We start from the raw sequence: 15341 nt of genomic DNA, 5'->3' as shown, positions 1-15341 counted from the left end.
TAAGTTATGTTACAACTTGACTGACTTTTGGTTCCACATAGGAACCGAACAGCTGTCTTGTGGGTGAAAGTCCAGAGTTTGTTTGACCTGACCACCTCGCCCTATGCAGACTTTCTTGCTCTTTATACTACGGCGGTTGCGGAGTTTCAAAAAAATGCCGCCGCATAGGTATTTGACAAGAAGGAAGTGAGACAGGGTTGGTTAAGTGCATGACTATATAGGTGGAAGTGCTTAATTGAGTCAATGAGTAAATGTTTAGAAAACTTCATAGTACATAAAAAAATTCAGGAACACTTTATTAAGGTAGTCCGTCTACAGATATTTCATACAGTATTTGTAACATTTCAACAGTTTGTTAATTTAGATTCTGTCTAGGTTATCCATAGAGTACATGTGACAATTTATGAACATAAATGTTCTCCAAATACTTTAGTTGAACGTAAACTGTTCACTCAACCTATGCAGCACAGACTGAATCAACGGTTCAAGTTAAACTAAATTATTCAGAGAATACGTAATGGATTGTCACATATATTCTATAAATAAATACCTACAGATAAAGCGAAACAGCTGAATTCTTGAATCTCAACTAATAAGCTGCTGAAATGTTACAAATACTCTATTAACTATCTGTAGGTGTCACCAAAAATCCTCTGTGATTTCTGTAGGGAAAAGTGTGTCTATCGCACTCAATGTCTGCAAGAAAGAGGCAACCTACAATGTGATGTTGTCACCTTTGTTTGGCTTAAACTTTATCGTAAATGTAGACATTTATGTATATCGGAAAGACATGCAAAGTAGCCCATTCCCAATCCCATGTTGGGTGATACCATTTAACATACTGATCTAAATATAAAGCACAGCATTATCAGCTAACAGGAGCCGAAGCATCAGAGAGACACACTAATAGAGTCTTGAAAACAACTAAAGCTCTCAGCAGCTAAACCTGGTGAAGGTTCAGATGGTCCCACACATGGATAAAGAACCCTGATATGAGGACAACTGTCGCCTGGCTTAGTCTGCACCAGTACTCTGAGAGGTATCTGACACATTATGAGACACGTCAGCAAGCAGAGCTGCATTGTTTTTTTTTTTCTCCTGACCTCACCAGCCCTGGACCTGACAGGTCTGCCAAACTGGGAGAGAGAGGATGGGAGAGACGCTCTAAAAGTATCTGACAGAGAGAGAGGCAGAGTGGGACGGTGAGATAAGACTGAGACAGCAAGACTGAGAGGCAAGACAGGTTAAGAGAGACACAGAGGGGGGATTCTTGTGTCTCTTGTAACACACTGTTTGACAGTTAGAAGTGAACATACTGACACTACAGAGATAATAAACTGGTGAGACAAGACAAGTGGAGACAGTCAAGCACAAAGAAATTAGGGAGGGAAAAAGGGGAAGACCACAGAGAAGCCAAAAAAGAGATTTTAAATACAAAATAGACTAAAGCAAGCAGGCACTGCTGCAATAAATGAGATTATCTCTTTATAGTCTGAGAAGGGAATTTGTCTTAAGAGGGAAAGGCAACATTACTCAAAAAGTGGAAATGAAGAACGGCAGCTGTGACCTGTGCAGCCATGTGCGACAGAGGCCATTAAATTCTCAACAGTAAAATAAACAGGTGTTCTCCTGCCACGGAGTTGGTATGGTCGATTCAAAGCAAGATTGAATGGGTTAGGCTTGTAAGATGTTAGGATAAAAGACAAAAGTGAATGTGAACTGACAAAAGAAATGTGAATTTGAAAATTAGAAGCTTTACCCCTGCTAAAGTGCCAGTCAAGTGCACTTAGACCGTCCAACCTTTGCAGCACTGCACCTTTTTCAATGGCTACAGCTGCCAGTCAGGAAGTGTTGTGGTGTAGTGGCACTTGACATGCCTTGCCTTCAATAGGCAATTCATCTGTAAGTATTACAAAGTCACACATGCACAGACTCCTCATGTATGTTTGCTTCAAACAAAACAGACCCCCAAAATGTCAGAATCAAAATGCCATTTTCACCAAATTCACCAAAACAAATTCTTATTCATACTGCACTTGGTAAATAAAGTGCTTCACAATCGAATTCTTGCTCTTTCCATGAGCTACTGACAAAATAAATAATGGCCAGAAGGTTCTGACAATCTCAGAAAAATGCTTGTACCATGCACCATGGGAAACAGTAAATTATTTGGGAGACTCATGAGCAAGCCAAGATATGAGCAGGATTTATGATTGTTAAAGTCATCATGCACCAAACAAGATCCTGGTTAGTTTTTATGACCACAAGTAGGCAAAGGAGAAATAGGGAGAGAAAGACCTGTCACTGTTTCCTTCGCAGGATCCCTTCCAACACAGTAAAATGTCTGGCCAGAAGCAGTTTGTAAGCTTACCACTGACCAAAGCTGAAAAAGAGCTCACTATAATTCTCCATTTACCTTCTGTGTCCTTGAAAAAAACAAAGAGGAGGGTGGAGGCGTTTGGACGTCAGAGCAAAACTTCAGTCAACACTACATTTCAGACTTACATTTTTTTTTGCATCTTATTTCCCATCAGCTGAGGGCTGTTATGGCGTAAAATAATACTCACAACTGTGCCGCGCTGTTAATGCAATCAGCAGGTGTTTTAAAAGGTTTGAGCAGGAGCTGAAATGGTGCGTGTTGATGTAGGAATTCTTACCTCTCAGGGGACTGCTGGAGGTAACGACGTCTCGCCAACTAGGACAAAAACAGACAAATGCATTATTACTTTCTGCATCCGAGTCTTCGGGGGGCTCTTAGAGCTATCCACTAAAACTCTGAGCCCTATCGTTTGCCTGAGGTGAAGAAATCTGTCACAATAAAAGGCAGACGCATTCATCTGCTTTAAATATTATTTACTTGTTGTGTGTGGTTTTGAAGTCTATAATGGCAGGATGCAAAAACACAAATTAGCCCGGAACAAGTGAAATAAAAACCTGAAATTAAAAGGAAGACAGCTCCCATAGTAAAGCTGGAAACCTTCTCATTATCCTTAAAAACTCCGGTGTGCTCTGTAATTCGACATATTTGACATACTCCAAAAAAATCTAATCATAAAGAAGATACTCAATGTAAGCAAATGCTTGTAATCTTTCTTTTCCATCAGGTGACAGACATGGATTTATGTTACTTATACATCCTCTGCTGTTCTGTTGTGTCTCCAGGCACAATTACAAACCAGCTGTCCTATTTTGAGACACAGCAGACCTTATATCTAACCACCTTCTTTACAAAGGAAACATTAAATGCCCTTCTTCTTCTCTTGTGAATCATCTACAGAAGAAAAGACGTAGAGATGAATGTACATGTGGTCCAAGTGCTTCATTTATTTTCATTGTGCTCTCCCCAAAGTCTCTGCACTACAGGAACCTCGACCATCTCTAGATGTGGCTCAATTACTGCCCGTGTCCATGTGTTTGCGCTGGTGAATTCTCACGTGAGGTTAAAGGCCTCAATGTGTGTGTTTTTGGTCACGGCGGTCAGCAGTTTCCACCGCGGAGAGTGGTACTGTACTGGCGGCTACACCAAGCGGCGGGCGGCCTGAGGGACTCGGTCTGTGCCCTTGATAGTCATCTCTGTCATCTGCACAAACACCAACTGTGTCAACACCAGGAAACACGGCTTGCCGTACGAGAACACGAGAGCTATTGATAGCATGTGAGATGTGTTATTGCTGAGGGTGCTGCGCCTGCATTCCATTATAATGATAATTGGCTACTGGGAATTTTGGGATTGGCCCAAAATAACACAACAAAAAACATTCCAAACCTGTAGGACTGTTTATCGTTTAAAAAAATGACGATTTCAATACCATTAAAGCGATACCTATCCATTAAGATACTTCATTTGATACCGATGTGAATGGAAGCATTCAATTGCGTAAAATGCCACCACTAGTCCTTTACAGCCAAATAATTTTTAAAGACAACATTTAAAAAGTGCTCGAATTATTAAAATACGAATCCACATTTTATGCATTTATTTTTATTAGATGCCAAAGGCGTCATACTTTCAAACCTTATGGCGACATCTCGGCATGCTGAACTGCCAACTCCCTCAAATATACAGACTGTATGGGTTGTAGCTGCTGCTGCAGTGGGCAAATCACATGCTTGTATTAATTGGCTGCAAGCAAAACAATGCAATACAGTCGTCTTCTTGTTTAGATCTTGGTAAAAAAAAAAAAAGGATCAAATGCAGGTACGGTTTGTCTGGAGGTGTTTCAATACTATTTGAAGCTAGGTTATTTTTTTGATACCTTAAAAGGTCTAAAGTACTGACAGCTGGCCCTACACAGATCTATATGTAAAAGAATAATGGAGCAATGTGTTGAGTAGTCTCATATAGCTAGACCTATCTCCACAGCACTGTGTCAGTGCTACAGAACGGTCTGGAATTGCCAATTATCTTTCTGCTGTAGGTAAAAAAAAAAAAAAACAACAACTCTGGTTTGTTGTTGTTTCTTTGAACCAATCAGTCATCTTGGGAGCACTAAGCCCATGCCCAGGATGCAGCAACCTTGCTCTTGTGGGTAGGCGAGCACTGTCATTAAAATGGCTCCACAAAGAAAAAAATGGCACAAAAAATAAAAATAAAAATATTAGTAACAGATGTCACTGTGTGATTTAACTTTTAGTGATAAAAAAAAAGACAAACATAATTTGATAAACGGTGCCCCAGAGGGGAGGCATGACTATACCTTACCTCTGGGGGAGCTTACTGGAACCATTAAAACCACAGAAGATTTGCTGGGTACTTGTGGCTTTAGCAGAACATTTTTACGACGATATCACAGAGGCTTGTGAAGTAGAATGGACTGGCATTAGTGAAGCCAATGTCACTGGCACATGCCTTCGTCAGAGTTAAAATCGACTCTGACTGGCTGTGTCACAAAACAGATAAACATCGGGGGTTGCGAGAGTCCTGCAAGACATAAACTCTCTTTCCCAAGGTGTGCTCACAAGTTGTTTTATTTGTTGTAGATCTTAACAACAATTCACTGCTAAACAAAGGAGGCATGCCTTGTTGCAAGATCAAAATCTTCGTCAAAACATGACATTTTCAGCTGTTGGGTCGGAGGTTGTTGTCGTTGTTTTCTGTAGCAAAGAAGATTTAGAAATGGTAAAACACAGATAGTAGAAGAAAGAGAGTATGCTGGCTGAAATCTCTTCCCCAATGGAAGGCTTACAGCCAAAGTCTACATCGGGTGAGTCAGACTATGTGTTGAGAGAACAATATGTGCAACGATAAATGATGAAGTGACTGCATGAATCCACAGGGCTCACATTAGTTTGTATTTAGCAGAACAGCTCAGAGATGAGTCTTGCATGAGTTTGTACAGTCAAGATTATGTAACTGCGGTCACAATGACTGAAAGTGTTGGTTGCTTCTGGGAGTTATGCGAGATGTTGGAGAGCAAGTGAAAATCCCCAGATGGCAGAGCAGTTGTGGAAACACGCTTCTGTCCAGTTTGGCTGAACGAACGGGAATTGAAACCACCTGCTGAATCTGGTGGAGATGTTTTTCGTATTAGTGGAGGTGGAGAAATGAATTTTCCGTCAGGTGTGGAATGACAATGAGAAGTGTGAGAAGCACGAAGCTCGCTGACAGCAAGTCTGCATTTTTTTCATAGCTCAGATCTACAGTATCGAGCCACATAAAGAATAAGAAGCCAGCAGTGTCAACACAGAATTGGATGACAGATTCTACTCAGCGTGGTTATCTATGCACCCACAGCCTGTTTAGACCTAGTGTTTTTGTAATGAGATATATTAAGACTGTGCCTAGATCAAGTAGAGATGGACTGCTGACACCTGGCATCAGCATTAGCATCTACCTCCTGAGCCACAGCAGACCCACAATCAAGACACATCTGAAGTTGAGACATCTGAAGTTGAGACATCTGAGTTGTCCAATAATTGCAGGGTTGATTGTTTGAGCCCTAGCTCTTCTGTCCAATTGTCCTCAAAGTGTCCTTGAACAAGACACTGAACTCCCAATGCTGCCGATGCTTAGGCCAGTGCCTTGCCTTGCGTGTGTGAATGGGCGGATGAGCAGCAAAAACGGAAGCTTTGAGTAAAATATTATATATTGTGAATGCAGTCCCTTTCCAGGTAGTGACAGGAAGTCTTCAGTCATACATGAAGGAACTAGGAATCTACATTCATTTATTTATTTTAATTTCACTTTTGTCTATAGATCAGTTTGACACAAAGTGGCAAAGCACTGCTTTTGCAAATATGAAACCTTCAGCAAACAAAAGTTAATATAGTAAAAGCCTTCACTCTACCTTTGCTGGGATTATTAAAAAGTCAGTGTTGTCATATAAATTAAGGGAAACATTGCCCATCACTGTTAAATATTGCCTACCCTGTGTGAAAAATGGTAGAGCAGATTTGTACCTTAAGGAGCAGGACATCAGGTTGCAGAGATCCTATGAAGGTTACTTTGTAGAACTTCACTATACGTCCATTTTTTTTTTTGGACCGACTTACTCAGTTTTTGTTGGTTCCTGCTCCCACTCTTGTTCAGAGTAAGACAGAATGAATGGAGCAACCAATAGCCATTACTTTTCCTGCATCAAATACATAATCCCTCAACGGTTTCCCAGCCACCACCACTACCAATAGTTTTTTGATGCCTACCCAGAAGGCACCGCTGCCAGCGATTCATTCTGGGTCTCGTGGGCCAGAGCTTTTTCCCCTATGCCATCTAGATGCCTCATCAGTGTGCTACCTAAACCACCTTTTTAACTTTATCTCTGATTTGAGCCAAATTGCTACAAATGAGGACCAGAACATTTGTATCAGAAACTTGGACTTAAACTTAGAAATTTCGTGGTAGCTTGTGAATCTTAAGATAAGCACCCGCACATTATGTGTTATGGTGCCAAGGTACATACTTAAAATACATAAGTACTTACTTTTAGTACTTTTACGTAGATCCAGACAATATCGCGATTTATGGATATCATGATAAGAGACAAGATATTCTTAGATTTTGGATATCATACTCTACATGTTGTCTTTTCCTGGTTTAAAGGCTGCATTACATTAAAGTGATGTCATTTTCTAAACTTCCCAGACTGTTCTAGCTGTTCTATCATTTATCTTTGCCCACTTAGTTATTATATCTACATTACGGATGATTATTTATCAAAAATCTCATAGTGTAAATATTTTGTAAAAGCACCAATAATCAACCCTACAATACTGTCACAATATTAATATCAAGTAGGGCTGTAATGGTACATGTATTTGTGTCGAACCGTTCGGTACGCGACTTACGGTTCGGCACAACCCTGTACCGAATTATTGGGCGCAGGATATTATTTTATTTTATTTTAATTCCATTTTTGCGAGCCGAACCATTTAAAATATCTAGTTCCCCGACGGACATAATTGAGTGACGGACCGAGTCCAACCGTAAATCTCCGCTTTCACTTTGTGCAGCGCATTCTCGCATTTTCACAACATGGCAAGTGAGCCTGACGAACCTGAAGACCCACCCGCAAACCTTAAGTCCTCCGTTTGGGAACACTTTGGTTTCAGGGTAAAATACGAAGATGGAAAATGGACAAGACAAAAGCAGTGTGCCAACACTGCAGAACAGTGGTCGGGTATGTACTTGGAAACACGTCTAACATGCTAACGCATCTAAAGCAACACCACCCGAGTTTGAAAGTTAACCGACATGACTAGAAAAAGCAATCTGGTGCAAACTACGATATCGTCGTCGTTTAAAAAGAAAGAGCATTTCCCTGACCATCGCGCTAAAGAAATAACCAACGCCATTGGAGTTGAGTAAAATTGTTTAAGCTGCACTTTAGATATAAGCATGTTTTGTTTACTGCACTTTAACAAAGTGGGAAAGCTAAGTAAGTTCCTAGTGAAACTGAATCTGAGCAGGCTTTAAAGCTGACCAGCTGCACTATACTTTTTATTTTAATTGAGTAAAACTGTTTAAGCAGAAATGTATATTTATATTTTTCATTCAAAAAATGTGTTAAAAAAACAGCAGGATTTTATTTTTCACTTTTATATTTCTATTTTCATTCAAACAATGTGAAAAAGCAGGATTTTTTATATATTTGCTTCATTCAAAAATTGGGTAAAAAGAGTTAACTGCTGTGGTGGTATGTTTTAATAAGGTTACCAATAAGTAAAAGATATTTAATAGTTGTCTATTTTTTTCATTACTGTACCGAACAAAAACGAACCGTGACTTGTGTACCGAGGTACGTACCGAACTGAGATTTTTGTGTACCATTATACCCCTAATATCAAGGTAAAGTATTTGGTCAAAAATATCATGATATTTGATTTTCTCAATATTGCCCAGCCCTACTTTTAAGAACAAAAAAAGTACATCTATTTATTTGTACCCTCTCTGTGGAATGTAGCTGAAAATGCAAACTGATTAAAGAGTCTGCCAGATTGGTTTGTGGTGTTGATAGTCAGCTGCAGGAAGTCCCCCATCACCCATACATCCTGGGGTCAACAAGCACTTTTAACATGGTAGCTCTCACCCCTTAAATCTTTGTTTCACACTAATCGTTGAACCATCAGGAACACACAGTTGTGTCACAGCCTGTTGTCCAGACTTTAGCCTCATGGCATTACCCTCATGACCGGGTTCAAGTCACACTGTCAGCAGCATTAATATCCTCTACCAGAGCAACTAGAAAGACCAGAATGAATTCCGCTTCACGTCATTAACTAAGCTGGGCACTGCACTTGACATGCTAATTATTTTTTCTCTGGCCGAGATGCAGAGAGACAAGGAAAACCAGCACAGTTACATAACAACCTCTTCTGCTGACCACTTTGGTGGATGTGACTGTCTAGCCGCACAGCATGGCCCCCTTCAGCCTCATTATATAAAATCCAGACAAATGTTATTTTTAACTAATTATTGCCTTAGCCATATTAGAGGAGGTGAGGTCACTTCTAATAGTCTGAAAGCACCGCAAGGCCTTAAACAAGTGGCTTGAGGTGTCACCTAAACTCTAAGAGACGCCACTTCATTATAAAAAAGCCCAGGGATGAGACAAGAGTGAACTTTCTGTCTTGTTAGTTTTGCCACAGTTATACAACAATCTCAACATCTCGTTAATCTGATTCTGTCAGACGGGTTTAGAAAGACGACGTGAGATCCACAATGTCCAGTCTGGTCAGCCTTGTCACACTCTGATGGCATGATGGCTAGAGACTTAACTCAGAGGTATGAGGAGGCTGAGGTGATCCTTTCACTGCTGTTGAGCTGATTTATGTTACTTGTGACTTTGAAATTTAATGAGAATAAGTAAGTGAGTTGAGGAGACAACTAGAGTGGCTGAGCAAAGATCGGAGGTCAAATTCTGAACTGAAGGGCAAAAAAACATAGTGGATCCTGAAGCAAAAGCAATTGTGTGTTAAAATGTGTTTATGTTCACATCAGTTGCAGAGCAGATGGCGAGATAAGACAGTGTGTCAGGACTGTGTTCATTCAGCAGGAAACATCAGCAGATGATATTTAGTAGAATTTGTTCGGGTGTGAAAATCAACCCATTTATCCAAATAATCACACGTGGGCATGACAACATCTCACCACAATAGCTTAATAAGGCAGTAGCTGGTGATTGCAGGCCTGCTTATATGTTTTCCATTCTGCTTCAATTAAATGCAATGCAGTCAAATTTTTCTGCACATAAATCAGTTCAAATTCAAGAAACATTTATCATTCTTAGCATTCACTCAAAATGATCTCTTGCAAAGTTGAGACTTGGTTTCTGATCCTCTCATTTTTTATACATGCAAAAGTGGATATGAATCGATGTACCCTTGCTGCCTGGCTGAAGAGCAGATGACAACAGAAAGCAGAATTTCCACCTGGTAGCAGCAGTTTTTCAGATGGTGTGATTCTGTCCGTGCTGCTGTCCACTCCAAAAGCCCCCTAATCTGACTACTGTTGACTCTGCTTTATAGGGACATGTGTGTGTGTCTGTGTGTGAGCGTTTGTATCCGCCCAATGCAGCTACTGTACTGTCCATTAACATCAGGTTATATTGGGCAACTTTACTGCTGGAAAAGATGAGTTACTTGTTAAACTTCGAACATATAAGTAATTGCTGAAAATGACTAGAAAGGCAAATATCTTAATAATGAATGATCAAATCAAAATAAAGGCTATTAAGTGAAATGCAACATGAGTCAGTACAAAGGTTGCAAACAAGATAAAACACAGTGACAGAAAGCAATTGTTTCCCTTGAAACTATAGCCAAATAACTCATTTATCCCAGTGGAAAAAGATGACAATAGCCTTAAAGCTGAGTTAAGACATGGGCTAAATGAATACATTAATATACAGTAACCTCACTGTATAGTTGGAGTTGCTTGTTAAGTCAGTTATCGACCCATTCCTTGTACAACTGTGCGGCTGTAAAAACCGGGCTATTGTCTGCATGTCAAATCTGCACATTGACTGCACAGCTGATGGAGGTCCCAGGTGTGAGCTGAATTTTGGGGGATCTTATCTTACAGTAATTTCACTGGAGAGAACGAGCAGCACAAAGACAGGCAGGTCACTAATACTAAAGTTGGATGAACACAGCTGCTCAGGTCTGGAACGCTGCACACAAGCATGCACACATGAATACACGCATGTGCAAACACGCAGATGCCTTAACGGGGCACAGGGAATTATCAAATTTGAGCTCTGGCACACATTTAGGGGGTGGATATGTACTATGTAATGCAGTTCAATGCACTTCAAGTCCTTTTCATTCTGCTAACAAAATCATTTCACAAAAGGGAACCCCACCCATAAACAAACACAACCAGATTAGAAAATATCCAACACTACTTCTTTGATGGGAGACAAATCTTTCTGGTAACGTAAGGACTGCAGGGTCTTTCAGACACACACATGCGTCAATACAAACTCACAAACACAGACCCCAGCCCAGCATGAACCTCTCCACCCCAGACAAACTACATGACAATCCAATTTGGATAATTACCAGAGACACAACTTGTTTGGAGGAAAACAACACCACACAGGCTGCGAAAAGGAAAAAAAAAACCCACAGGGATTGTGCAGAGCTGTGGGAAAAACAGACAATACTTTAACCAAAAATTCAAAACTGAGACGCCCGCTACAACTGAATTTATGTTGGATTAACAAGACCTTCTGGTCTGAACAACAGCAGTTAAATACTTAAAATAATACTAAAATGATCATATCCAGCCCATTTGTTTGCATTCACAATACAAGACGAGCAATCCGATGTCGAATGTTGTCTATTGTTCTGATGAGATGACACAATCTCCTGCTTTCTCCCTCAGGTCGATCTGTGTTCAGTGCTGGCAGCCTGCTGCTCTCTACAAAGCCTTTCTGAACAGATCACCCAGACAGCTGTATTAACAGGAAGAGCGCCTTCACTGAGGGATAAGTTCAGGCAGAGTACATGACGTGACTAGCCTAGAAACCGCCCCATTAAACACTCACTTTTGTTTTCATTTGTTTTTATTGTAATAACAATTTGATATACTATCAATCCAAGCAGGACAAACACTCCTCCTCAGGGAGGTCAGGGGCTGTGCTCAGCTGTGATACAGACACTTTGCTCAAAGGCACCTCAGCAGGGTCAGTGTTTGATGATGACACATGGGCTGGTAGGTGAGGGACGCAACAGCCCACCATGCTGCCAAAAACTGTTGGAAAGAACAATAATTTTGACTGCTGAGTGTTACTGTGACTGATTGTTGTAAAACTTCCTTACATCCATATAAAGTCACAAAGTTAAGATGCCGCAAAGACCTCATTCAATCACATTACTCAACAGATGTTTTGTTTTTCCAGCTCCCATAACTTAAGAAACTGCTTTAGAAAATGAGTCCTACTGTAAGTAGCTGAATGGCTTTTGGACAATCCAAGTAACCAAATAAGTCCAGTGTTAGTCTGAGTCAACCTAATGTTTCTTTAAACATGGACCAGTTGTATTCCAACCCACAAACTGGCAAGGTTAAGCAGCATTCAGTGCAGATGAACTTGAATTGTCCTCCCAAAAAGGAAACCTGCTGCCAGTCCCAGGAATCATGAAATGTAAAATTATCATATGACTGAATATCGATATGGCTGAAAACCACAGACACAAATAAAAACACTGGACTCAACATTTTGTAAGTTGCCCTCTGTGGCTGTTTTCCTAACCTTGACATCATCTCTAAAAATTCACCCAAACATAAACCATGTTTAAACCTAACAATCACCACCACAATTGTACCTCTGGCACTAAACCGAACCTCTAGCCAAGAAATAACCTAAAATTAACCTTGTCAACAAAGGATCAAATATGGCCCTGCTGATTTTATGCTCTCTCAAAGAAATAGCTCAATATTATTTGGTTTCTTGCAGAAAATTAGATGAGAAGATTGACACCACTCTGTCTGTACACTAAATATAAAGCTATAAAGCCAGAGGACAGTTAGCTTAGCCAGGCCTGCCTTCAGGGGGGTCAAAGGGTACAGGTTACCCCTGCCCAAGGCCAAGGGAGGCCCATGAAAAGGTCTACGAATCTGCTTTTTTACGTATGGAACATCCCATCTGGAACGTCCCTTCTGCAACGGTTGAGATGCGTCGTCGTTGAGGACTTGGCTCAGATTCTGGAGTTACTCTTATCCTGAAACCCCCTTAAGGAATCTGATCCCATTTGATTCGGCGGTGGGAACCTCTTGCGACCGCATGCCTTTGCTGACGTCGACCCCGGCAGGATTCGAGCACTGGACCTTCCACATGGAAGACGAGTGCTCTAACTACTACACTAGGGAGGCCCATGAAAAGGTCTATGATTGACCTTTAAATTAGATCAGGTACAACGATTTACTTACTGACTTAAATCACCAACATAAAAGGTTTTATGTATTTTTCTAAGTAAAAAATGTTTTAATGTGCTGTCTGATACTCCCATACTCAGTCCAGGACAAGTACAAGTACGTGTGGAAATATGTTTACTTCGATTATATTCACAGGAAGTATAAAAATGCATAGGGATCCCCCACAAGCCTTATATGTGCCAGTTGGGGGATTTCATTAGCTTTGGAGGAGCTAGATCCAGGCTAGCTGTTTCAACCTGTTAACAGTCTTAATGCTAAGCTAAGCTAAGCTAAGCTAACCAGCTGGCTCCAGCTTCATATTTAACTGACATATTATGAAAGTGGTATGAATCTTCTCATCAAGTTCTTATAAAGAAAGAAAATAAGCATTATTTATCTCTTTAATGGCCTCTGAAGTTCAGACGTAGTTGTGATTTCTCTGCGTCTGGCTGTGAAATCCTGCAATTCCTAAATTTATCACCTGTAAGCACATCTATTAGTCTAGACCAGCCTGGGCTCGCACTGCAAGTAATGCTAATGATGATATGCACTTAAAAAAACAGATGGTGATGTTCCCAAACTCTGTGATTTACAGGCAAAATGTCATCATCACAATTTTTAAAGATCCTTTTCTTTAGTTCATGCTGAAAACATTTTGGACTTGAAAAACCAGTAACACTCACTCAGTAACAAATACTTAGTAACATACACAAACACACACACCACAAGCGTATTTGTCATCTTTTCCCCTGATTGTCATGTCCCAGAGGCCATGAAACACATTTTTTCCGGAACACCAGAGTAGGGCTCAAACTGATGACATCATCTCTAGGACACACCACCACAGTCCCTTTGACCACAAGATGAATGACATCACTCGTCCAACTTATAAACAACAACTCTTGTTGGCCCATAAAGGACGCAGAAACATGGTGATATCACATGGCCTTGTGTTTGTCTAACTTCCCACCCGGAGCGTATCAGTGACCGTCCTGGAAGGACAGAACAAAAGATGGGTCCTATCCAGTGATTTCCTCTGCTTAGGTAAAGGAAATACAGCGTTCCCATACTTCCCATCCTGCGACAAGAGCCCAAGACATGTGACACAACACCACGTACATCTGACAGGGTATCTCTCCCCGACTCCGACCAGATACATCCTTAGTGGAAAATCTGTGAGTTTGTGTGTGTGTGTGTGTGTGTGTGTGTGTAGGCAGGGATCCTTCATGAGGGGGAACCGATAAGGCTGAAAGTGTATTTGTCATGAGAATCTGTTTTGAAATGCTTAAAAGGAAATGCATACACTTTGTATTTGTTGTTTTGATAAACTTCCTGAGAAGTGTTGCAATTTGCAATGATTAATCATTTAGTTAATTGCACAATATGAATGGTGGTTTGAGAATTTAAATTCTATTTCAGTGTGATGAAAATTGTATTATGAATTTCTTTTATCCACTACTCTACCTGACACTACGGGGTGATGTTTCAAATACCTAAAATCTGTTTTGTTTTCAGCCCATTTTCATAGCCTGACAAATGCACAGTTTTTTTCTCACAGTATGTATTAATGTTAGGGTGGGTCCTTTCTTTGAAGGAAGGGTTGTGTTGCCATCTGAATGCACAGGATGTAATGCAACATCGCTCCTTGAGTAACTGAAACTGGTAACAGACAGGGAACACTGGGTGTGACACGATGCAATCTGCTATCAGATGATCAGTTTGTTCACTTCTGCTCAACCTCAGCAGGTTCTCCTCTGCAAGCACTGAGAAAGTAATAAAAACCCTGAGCTGGAGAGGATGAGTGGCAGCTGGCGGGAGCTGAGACAGATGGAGCGGCTCCGTGCTGTACCTGTGCTGCACACAACACGCACATACATAAATGTGCATTTTTCATCCTTCTGACAATAAATTCTGGAGGAATGATGAATTAAAAGTGTAAAAATTGGGCTTAAACAACTTGAAACCTCAGTTTTTCCTGTGCATATAAACAAACACACCAACAGATTATCTATCTCTAGGAAGAGAAACATTTACAGTGCACAAAAAACATGCAGTAAATTCAAACAAAGGGGAGCACGTTTTGTTGCACATCAAATTGTTAACACTACAAACACAAACACATGTCAATTTGTGTACCATGCACACAAACAAACACAAACTGAAGGAGCGCACAGACTCACAGGCTGCTCATGATGCCCAAAGGGGGGCTACTGAACAGAATGCAACATGCATCACTGATGACATGCGTTTGCCCTCTAGCAGAGGAGAAGCTCAACAACGTCAACAGGAACACGGTGTAAAGACACACTGCTCCTGTACCAACAGTACAGTGGTTTGCAGGCCAAGCACCAGTGGACACAGTAGATTATAAAGAGTTTTTACCTTGTTTATAATAAGGATCTGATCAATTACAAAGTCCAGCAGATGGACTCCTGATGGTGTAGTATTATGGACTCAAGGGCGCTGTGAGGAGGGAGGAGGTGATGGT

General features: G+C 40.7%; 1 protein-coding gene across 1 annotated transcript in view; it reads right to left on the bottom strand.

Annotated features, from left to right (window-relative positions):
* Positions 1-15341, bottom strand: part of add3a (adducin 3 (gamma) a) — a 130342-nt gene that overhangs the window by 105083 nt on the left and 9918 nt on the right. The window contains exon 2 of the mRNA XM_049567311.1: positions 2658-2695. The gene's annotated coding sequence lies outside the window, so the exon portion shown is untranslated. The remainder of the gene's footprint in view (positions 1-2657; positions 2696-15341) is intronic.

The sequence above is a fragment of the Epinephelus fuscoguttatus genome, linkage group LG3 (assembly GCF_011397635.1).
Source record: "Epinephelus fuscoguttatus linkage group LG3, E.fuscoguttatus.final_Chr_v1".
Classification (NCBI taxonomy): Eukaryota; Metazoa; Chordata; class Actinopteri; order Perciformes; family Serranidae; genus Epinephelus; species Epinephelus fuscoguttatus.
This window is presented reverse-complemented; position numbering and strand designations above follow the sequence as displayed.